A 9,465-nucleotide genomic window follows, 5' to 3' on the forward strand; every position below is an offset into this window, starting at 1 on the left:
CACAAAACCAGGTATTGGTCACATTCTAATTCAAACGCCATGCATTATCACTGCTAGTTTTGCCCTGTGTGGGCTGATAATTGACCCACCTGATTAAGATCAAGCATTCATATGTTGGTTTTCTATGGGTACATTAGTCACCTGATCACTATGGGCTCAGACACTGATTTGAAAAATTCTGTCTGTGTAACTCGCTGTCAGGAGATGATCAGTGTGATTACGTCTTAGCCAGTCAAACATTCAGGGAAGACATAGTGACAGCTTAATTTATAGACACATCGTCATCAGTTACAGCAGCAATGATTTGTGAGTTGGTGGTGTGCTGCTGCTGCTGCTGAGTTGGCTCAAGACTATACAATGTAGAAAAATGCATCAGAAGTTAAACTCACATCTATTTAGTAAATTACCCATAAGATCTATCCACAACAGAGCCACTATACAGTAATTAAACTAAACACAGTGTCCAATATTATGGTTAAGTAATTTTTATTTGTCATCCAATCCTTTCTGTGCCCTTCTCAGCCAGCACCCTGCAGGAGAGCTGCTGACATACAGTATCCAACAAAATGCCCCCCCGCTGTCAGGAACGTCTCAACCTAAATTAGAAGCAAATAGTTGCTGTCTCGGCCTGTTTTTTTTTTTCACAACAATGAAGCATGTAATTGTTCTGTGCACATGCACAGAAGCCAGCTGCAATATCTACCCTGCTAATGCGTCTCCCTCTCAAGCCTTTCATGCATGCAGGCACATTTATTCAGGGCTCTGTTGCTGAGTGCCACAAAACAAGCAGGTTTCGTGGCAGCGTAATTGTTTGTGCACTACTGCCATGGCATGCCCAACAGCGTCCTATCTCAGACATGCTCCTGTTGAAGCAGGTTAGTTGTGAAATCAAATGAAAGGCCAGATTTTTTTTTTTTAATGGAACCATATCAAAGGTAACCAAGACCAGTGGCTAATTTGGACTGAAGACAGATGAAGCATGTTGAGGTGAAATGCAAACTGCATCTTTGATCAACAGGAGGATTCTGTAGCAAATACCACCACCTCTGAATATCGGAAGCAAGCCTTTCCTACAATTGTGCATTTTTGCAAAGCCCAGGACAGTCCCAGAAGCTAATCGGATTGAAAAACCAATGTTTTTGCTCACCTTGATATTCACTCCGTTATAATAACGAGTGAAGACTGCAGAATGTGTAATATTTTAATTCTGCATACATTTCCATAAAGACCTTTTGCTTGTAATTTCCATGATCTCAATCTGTCAGTCAGTCCTCCTCAGGTACATGCGCAGCTCTCAGCAGTGGGAGGACCCACTCTCCCTGAAAACATCATTAGTCAGCCGACCCGCTCTCCCTGAAAACATCATTAGTCAGCCCGGCCGAGCAAACCTGTTTCTGACAGCAGCTTATCAAATGGGCTGAGGAAAAGGAAACACATGTTCAACCTCTGACCCCACATGCTGTTAATATGTAATTCCCAGACGGGGTGAGATGGGAAACTACAGCAGCAAAATGGCAGGCTATGGTGATAAACAGAACAGATTAGTGCACAAAATCTCATGCAATTATGTGCTGCAGTAGCTGCCCACAGGAGGCACATGTGCACTTATACATTGCCCTCTGGTGGCTGCACATGCACAAACCTAACCAACATCTTCTGGACATCTTCCTCAGCCTAAAATTAAATGAATGTGGGCAGAGATTAATCTTGTAGATACACTGGCTAAATGTGTTTGGTTTCAGTGATAGGCCATCAGCATTAAAATGAATGCAGATTTATACAGTATAACAGACAAGAAACACATTATTCAACTGGCTAAATGACTACATTTAATCTTTCCCTGAGGTTTGGTACAGTATGACTGGAAAATTAGCTCTGCGATCCTAGAATTGACATGTCTTAGTTTTCCATTATTACAACACTGGGGACATCTTTGTTCCAGTGTCAATTTGCTATATAAGCCAGCCTTATCAGACTACTGGCTTTTCCCCTGCTCTGGCTCACTCGTTACTTGCAATTTGTGTAATTTGGCTGTGTGAGCACATATCAGATTGGCACGTAACAGGTTTAAAGCCTGGGGTTTTGACATTTTCTAATAGAGAGGCTGGAAACAGCAGAGACATAATGGGTGCTGTTCTTATAGTGTAGCTATTGCTCACTGGTGCAGCTGTTTAGAAACATTCTTATCAGACACAGGGCCACCATGGTTGTAAATGTCTTGCTTTTCAAAATTCAGTTTACAGTAAGACTGTACACATCTGATCTGCTAAAATACACATCTGAGAAATACTTTTATATTTACCATTACAACATAGCAAAACTGCTTTTAATGCTCTTGTTAAAATGGCTTCGACCTCCTGGGCAGTGACTTTCATATCAGTTTACAAGCCGGAGAAAATTATGACTCAAATGTTAATTTTGCCATTTTCACTGCAGACAGAAAAGCTCATCCTCACCAGCCTCAGAGAAACTATTTTTAAGCCCAATTAGGGCTCTTTCATATGGGTTTATATTTAACAGGCTTTGAGATATGATTAACACCGCCTACATAATTGAGAATGAGTTTGGGACCTCCTGGGAATTACCTGCATTTCTGCAGAAAAGACCTGTGGAAGTCTTTACTGAATAATCTACGGAAGCACAGACAGCTTTGAATACAGGTGCAGTGCAAGAGCCATAACCTCTCCCTTAACAGCAAGATCAAGGTGATGGTTATTAACTTCCAGAGAGCCCACATGCACCTGCACACTCCACTGACCATTGACAGCGCTACAGCGGAGAGGGTCGGTGGGGGTACACCTTCCAGACGACCTGTCCTCCAACACCAATACTACAACCATCATTAAGAAGGCCTAATAGCCATTGCACTCCCTATGTAGGCTTAATAAGGCAAATGTCCCCATCCCAGTCCTCACCATCTTGTACAGGGGCACATTTAAGAGCATCTTAACCAGCTACATCACTTCATGGCTCAGTAAGTGCAAAGCTCCCGAACAGAAACAACTAGCCCAGGCAGTGAAGGCAGCTAGCGAGATCATCAGTGCTCCTCTCGACTCCTCTCCTCGCTATCACCAGTGCTGTTCTGGCACAGCCTGCAGCATCACAGCTGACCCGTCACATCCCTCCCGCAGTCTGTTCTCCATCCTGCCTTCTGGGAAGAGGTACAGGAGCATCTGTGGCAAAACCACCAGTCTGCTCAACAGCTTCTCTCCTCAGCCCATCAGAATCATGAACACATTGTTCAGCTCTGCAGGGTCCTTTCCTCGGAGTTAAATATTTGATATAAGGTTGCCATTACCAACCAATTAAGATCATCCGAAATGTATGCTGAATGTAAAATACTGTAATGGTTCTGATGTCTAGCCTCTAGTTAAACAGAAATGAATCTGGTGGCCACTATTTCCCATAGGCACACACCACTGAATTAATGCCTATAAGCAATACACCAGTCTGCTACTCTTTAAACCCTGAATTAACGGTATACAAACTCACAAAGTGTTAGCTATTTGCTTATCAGTTAGCAGAATATTGATTATCGAGTCCAATAACATCTTACAACCTGCAATTAACATCTGTCAGTAACAAAGCTAACTTAGCTGTCTTACCTTAGTAAGGCGTTTCCGCTCCAGCTTCGTCCGTACAGCACCATGCACCAATACAGCAAATTCTAAAGCAATAAAATTGAGATAATTTAGATACAAATGTTATTTCTGGTGGCTCTTGGCTTATTTTTATAGTCCCCAGCCTTGGAAAATGAGCACTCACTACTGGTGGTGGCTTCAATTTAAGTCATTACAGACCGCAGTTGCTAGCAGGATTAGCATCACAAAAGAGTCGCAATGTGCTCCGTGACATTTTCTTCCCACAAATGCTACTCAGAATTTGACATTTTGCCATCTCTCTAATTTCTACTACTAAAATTTGTCGGTACTTAACTTCATTTATTGTTAAAATAAACAAATCATCTCTGAATCATGCCAAGTCAATCTGTTTAAGCACCTGCACTGATTTCTTAACCGGAACAGGCTCCACTCCTGCGCTGCACCGCGCCGCAGTGCCCCCTAGTGGCCAAGACAGTTAAAGCAAGGCGACCTAATCAACTTTAATACATTTTTTGCTCATTAAAAGTTTACATTCAAATAATTATAGTCCTTTTATATATGTGATTATATGAGTTGTATTATAACATATTTACAAAACAAAACGTATAATATATATATATATATTTCAGAGTAAATGGAAACATCATTGTCAAATATCAGAATCTCAATAAAAATTTAAAAAAAATAGCTTTAGCTTCTTATTATTCACCATGCACCACTTTCAATAGGATGAGTGAAAGTTTCTGACACCATTTATGTGCCACATTACCAGTAAGCATCACACATTCACAAAATACACATGTTCAGTAGTCTCTTGTAGATATACAGTATATGTTCACAATTTTATTGACTAACCAGTATGGCCTGATGTTCTGCAGTATTTCCTGCTACACTGATTCCTCAGTTGCTGCAGCTTGTGTAGACCCTGAGGCTGAAAAGCAGCCTCAAACCCCTTTAGGTGCCCCCCACATCATGGTTGACATCTTGGACTGGGTTAAGCTGTTGATATGCATTGCTTGTTTTTACAAAATTAACACTGATATATTTTTTCCCCGAAAGTTAAACTTTGGCTCATATGTCAGCAGAATATTGTTCACTGTGGAAAATCTAGGTCTGCATGTGTCCAATACTTTCTTTTTAGGGGGATCAGTCATAAAACCAGATGTTAGAAAGTGCAGAATACTGTAAGGCTACAGATTCGTCACACTGAGATCTGTATTGTGCTCTTGCAGAGAGCTTTTCAGAACAACCTACCTTATAAAGTGTATGGTTCCAGTGCTGGATTTATTCCACTTGCTCTTAAGGTTTTACAAAAGCTTTTGTGACCTTTTTAGTCTTCTGAAATGTTTTCAGGTCCTCTGAACTCTCCTGCTCGAGACATGTTTTATTCTACTGAGCTGAGTGTTATCACATTGATTGGATTACTCTACACTGTGAATGGCTACTCTTAAATAAGTCTTGTTTTTATCCTCAATAACTGTACCTCTTTAGCATGGATAAGCCATCAAATTGAACCAACCAGCCAACAACTCAAATTAGCTACTCTCATAAAGCATAAAATAAATAAAAACTTAAATTGAATTGCTCCCCATTTATTGTTATGTCATATTATCGACGAATATCAGGACACTACCATATTAAATATTTCCAAACATTTTTACATAAACAAATAATAAAATAAGACAGATAAATGTACACCAAACAATGACCTTTGCAACTTATGGACCAGATCCAAGTTTCATCACATCTTGAGCAAACATTTGGATCTCTTCCTTTCACGTTTCACTTTGCTGTTCTGCCAAACTAAAGTTTCACTTCAAATGCAGCTGAGCAGAGAAAAATGGAGAGAGACAGGGAGAGAAGTTCATTCCCACTCTGTTGATAAGATGTTCTCTTTTGGGGGATGGAATACTCTGACTGGCGGGAGTCTGGTTTGATTAATAAACTGAGCTGAAAATTGAAAGATCTGATCTCTGCTATGATGTTGAACAGAAGCAGTTGAAACCTGAAAAAAGCAGGTTTAACTCACACTGGTTTGCATTTGTATATGTATGTATACAGTCATTTTAAAACAGCTATCTCAGTTTTTGTTTTTTAACAAATTTGTAATTATTTTGAAAACTTTTCCTAACTTTGTCATTATGGATTATTGAATATAGACTGATGACAGTTTTATTCATTTGAAATTAAATCCACAAGTTAAATAAATGTTCAAAATGTGAGGTCATCTTAATACTAACTGAAGCCAGTTCATATTTAATTTATTATTTTATCTTAAATTTTTTTTGTATATTACAGCATTATCTTTTTTATTTTCAAAGTGAGTCTATTCAATAAAACTTTAGGTTTTATTTAAAAATATGTAACATTTTCTATTATATTTATTGTACAAAATTTAAAAAGAATACAATACATGCAACATAAATAAACTGAATAATATATTTAAATGAATCAAATAAAAAGAAAAGACAAACAAACAAAGCGTTCAGTGTGAAGGCACTGCAGAGCTCAGCACGGCACTTTACAGACTTTCATTCACAGTGTCCATGGCAACAAGAGCCTCGGAGACTTGCACCGGGGTGGAGGAGGGTCGAGCATTGCAGAGTTTCTCCATCACGTTCTCCCTGATGTAGCTGAGTCTCCATTCTCTGTCATCCTGTTGACTGGCAGGCTTGATAAGAAGGGAGAGGGTCACAGTAAATTGTGACGGCGTGTTTTGGGGATCTACCCACTAAGCCCCCATACCACCCCACATTGTTCCTCTCATTCTTCAAACAGATTCATATTTGAGATGATAACCTCCCTCTGGAGAGATCTAATGTTTGACTTGCTGCTGAGCTGGAATGGCTGCAGCTTCTTTGCAGTCCTTTTTCAGTTTTTAACATCCCAGTGCAAAGTGTTCAAACAAACTAGGGATATCTGCAGCCTAGATGCATATAAGCACACTTACATTTAGTGAATTATAAAGAAGCTCAGGAGTCCTTAATCTGCTTCATGGTGTCCCCAGCAAAACTGGTAACAGCTTAATTCTACTGTTATTTAATTCTCCAGAAACCTACCCTAGCATTAGGTTTAACTATTGTCATTATTAACATAAAATCTTCCCATTCAAAGAAATAACCTGATTAGACTGAGGTCTCAAGGATTTAATGTGACTATATTTAGAGGTCAAAAACATTACAGAGGCCCTCATTATCTATTCCACTGCATCTTTTCATAAGATGGGCAATCACATTCGGTCAAATTCTACAAGAGACAGAACAGAACATCGGGGCTGACAAGGCACCAACAGTTGGAAACAATGTGTGAGTTCATAGTCATAGATATGTACGAGCGGTCCACATAAACCAGCGACGTCTCCACTGTCATCACCCGTCATGCAGCTGTGAAGCACCAGGTCTCACTGCTGATGTAACGTGTTGTGCCTGTAGCTGCACAAATAGAAGGTGCATACATACTGAGCCAATATTTCCACTGAACATTGCTAGTTTATAAAAGATGTGAAAAGATGTCTTGGTATCATATTTGCCTCAACTTCTGTGGCAGCACTGACATCGCTTTGGATTTAATGGCAAAAGGAGCTGCCAGCTGGAGGCAAATGGTCACATCTGCTCCAGATACAGAAAGCCACTTTTGTGAGTATCTCTAGGGTTTTCAGTAGGCTGGTTCACCGCTTTGGTCCAAAGTAAAATATCTGTGACAGCTACCAGACTGCCATAAAGGTCCATCCAGACATTCATTATGCACAGAAGATGAATCCTTATGACTTTGGTGACCCCTCACTTTTTTTCTAGCACCAACAGTAGGGTTAACATTTTTGATTCAGAGTGAAATGTCTCAATAGATATTGGCTGGCTGGCAAAGCATGCTGATATAGACACTCATGTTCCCATGAGGATGAGTTGCACTTTAATTAGCACTTTGAAAATTCAGGAAAAAGAATTGTGATGGTAAAATAAAAAAGACCCCTTTCTTTCTTCATATGACAAAAGGATCAGTGGAAAACCCATGTCTTGTGAAGTAGAAAGACACAGTAATGACATGATGTAATTAAAAAGCCTTTTTTTGCATCCGATTGCTTACTGTATCTTTTCCCCTAGACTGTCCCAGCTAGTACAAGGAATAAAGTACAAGTATTCTGTAGCTAGTTGTATATTGTTGTAATTGAATTTTTAATTATATCATGATTGAATCATATCAAGAAGTCATATAGCCCCATCCCTAGTCTCTATGGATTTCAGTAGGTTGCTCCCAAGGGGTTCAAAATATACACTAGGAAACACCCATGTGAAAAAAACATATAAATAATTCTGAGAAGGATCATGTCACATGATCAAAACTTCCAGAACAGCTATCAAATGGTTCTTGAACACTGAAGCTCAGCTTTTATGACAGTATGGATGAGAAGTTTTTACCATGTGCATATAAAATGAATATTCAAATGTCTCCAATTCTGTGACAACAGGGCAAACGCCATCTCCTGATGAAAGCTAGAACTGCTACTGAACAGACAACGGACTGTTTCTCAGTTATTCTGTGATGCCAGGTTGTTGAAACCACTTTCTCACCATCACAGAATAATCTCATCTTTTATGACAGAATGTTTTTTTGTGATGACAAATCACTTATTGTTATGTTAAGATCATAAAATAATAACTTGGCATCACAAGAAAGCAACACAGGGGAGATAATTATATGCATGTCCTCTCTGGCCTTTCATAGGTGACTACAAGAAGGGCACTAAAAGGCTTTATACACTTGTAATTGCCACCTAGCTTGGCAGTGAGTCCACAAAGTGCATGAATATGTCAATTACCACATGTAATTACACCAGTAAATCAAATTTACTTGTAAAATGCTGATTATTTCATCCTATTTCAAGTTGTCTGGTCGACTGAGATCACTAAAGCAACTCGTGACAGATCATAAAAGCTTTCTCGCTGTGGCACCAAATTCTCTTGTTCCGTCTTTTCCCACTAAGAAATGCAAAATGTCACAAACACATCAGGAATGTTACATTTTATTTGGTCTTATCTCTTTTTGAGCTTTTTTGTATTATTTCCACAGGTTAAAACCCATTATAATAGTCAAGAGACAAAACATTTTCACATACTGTATACAGAAATAATCCTCTTGACATACAATAATATAAACAGTTGATTAGGCCCAGCCCAGTGCGAGATTTCACAAAAATGCAACAATAACAAATGTTCAAAGCCCGGTGACTACAAAACCTCTAGCTCGAATGAGCAGAGACAATTCCGAAAGAGATGTAAAAATGGCTGCCAGGGCAGTGCAACAGTTGTATTGTCACATCGTCTAGGTTGTAATAAAACACAAAAAGGACAAATAAAGGAATCTGGAAAAATTACAATAAAAGCAAATAGATACAAAGACAAAGAGGAGGTCAATCTTATTTACTATCTCAAAGTGGTGGCAAAAAAGCCTCATCTCTATCTAGCAGTTTGACGCATAAAGAAAATCTGTATGGGTGCCCCAAGGGGACATTACACTGTGACATAAGTTCCAGATTTTGCTGCAATGTACACACAGAAACAAATTTCAAGCTCTACCAGGTGATTGCCTGCTACACAAAAATACTGGAGCTTGTAGAGGAATTGTTTTGATAAAGATTTGGACAAATTGGAGAAGTAGAATGTGAAACAAACCTGCCTCATGTGACAAACCCATATGTACATCTTAAATACTCCAGTGAAAACCTAGAACATGTTTTGCTATCAATCCATCATCCTAATGTAGACTGTGTCTGTGGCCAACTTGAAAGAGAACGTGTTTAAATCCAGTGTGTAAAAACGTTGGCCATTTATAAATATCCCCACCCCCTTTTAAAAATGTTCGTAAA

The 9,465-nt window shown here is 39.2% G+C and overlaps 1 long non-coding RNA gene across 1 annotated transcript; it reads right to left on the bottom strand.

The window, feature by feature from the left end:
• Positions 1-1,362: 1,362 nt before the first annotated feature.
• On the bottom strand, positions 1,363-3,976 carry LOC109969440 (uncharacterized). Its single transcript, XR_002276268.1, has 3 exons — positions 3,766-3,976; positions 3,606-3,667; positions 1,363-3,173 (listed from the first exon to the last, which is right to left on the bottom strand). It is a non-coding gene; the product is annotated as an uncharacterized LOC109969440 (long non-coding RNA).
• Between the last annotated feature and the right edge of the window lie 5,489 nt (positions 3,977-9,465).

The sequence above is a fragment of the Monopterus albus genome, unplaced genomic scaffold (assembly GCF_001952655.1).
Source record: "Monopterus albus unplaced genomic scaffold, M_albus_1.0 scaffold173.1, whole genome shotgun sequence".
In the NCBI taxonomy this organism is placed as follows: Eukaryota; Metazoa; Chordata; class Actinopteri; order Synbranchiformes; family Synbranchidae; genus Monopterus; species Monopterus albus.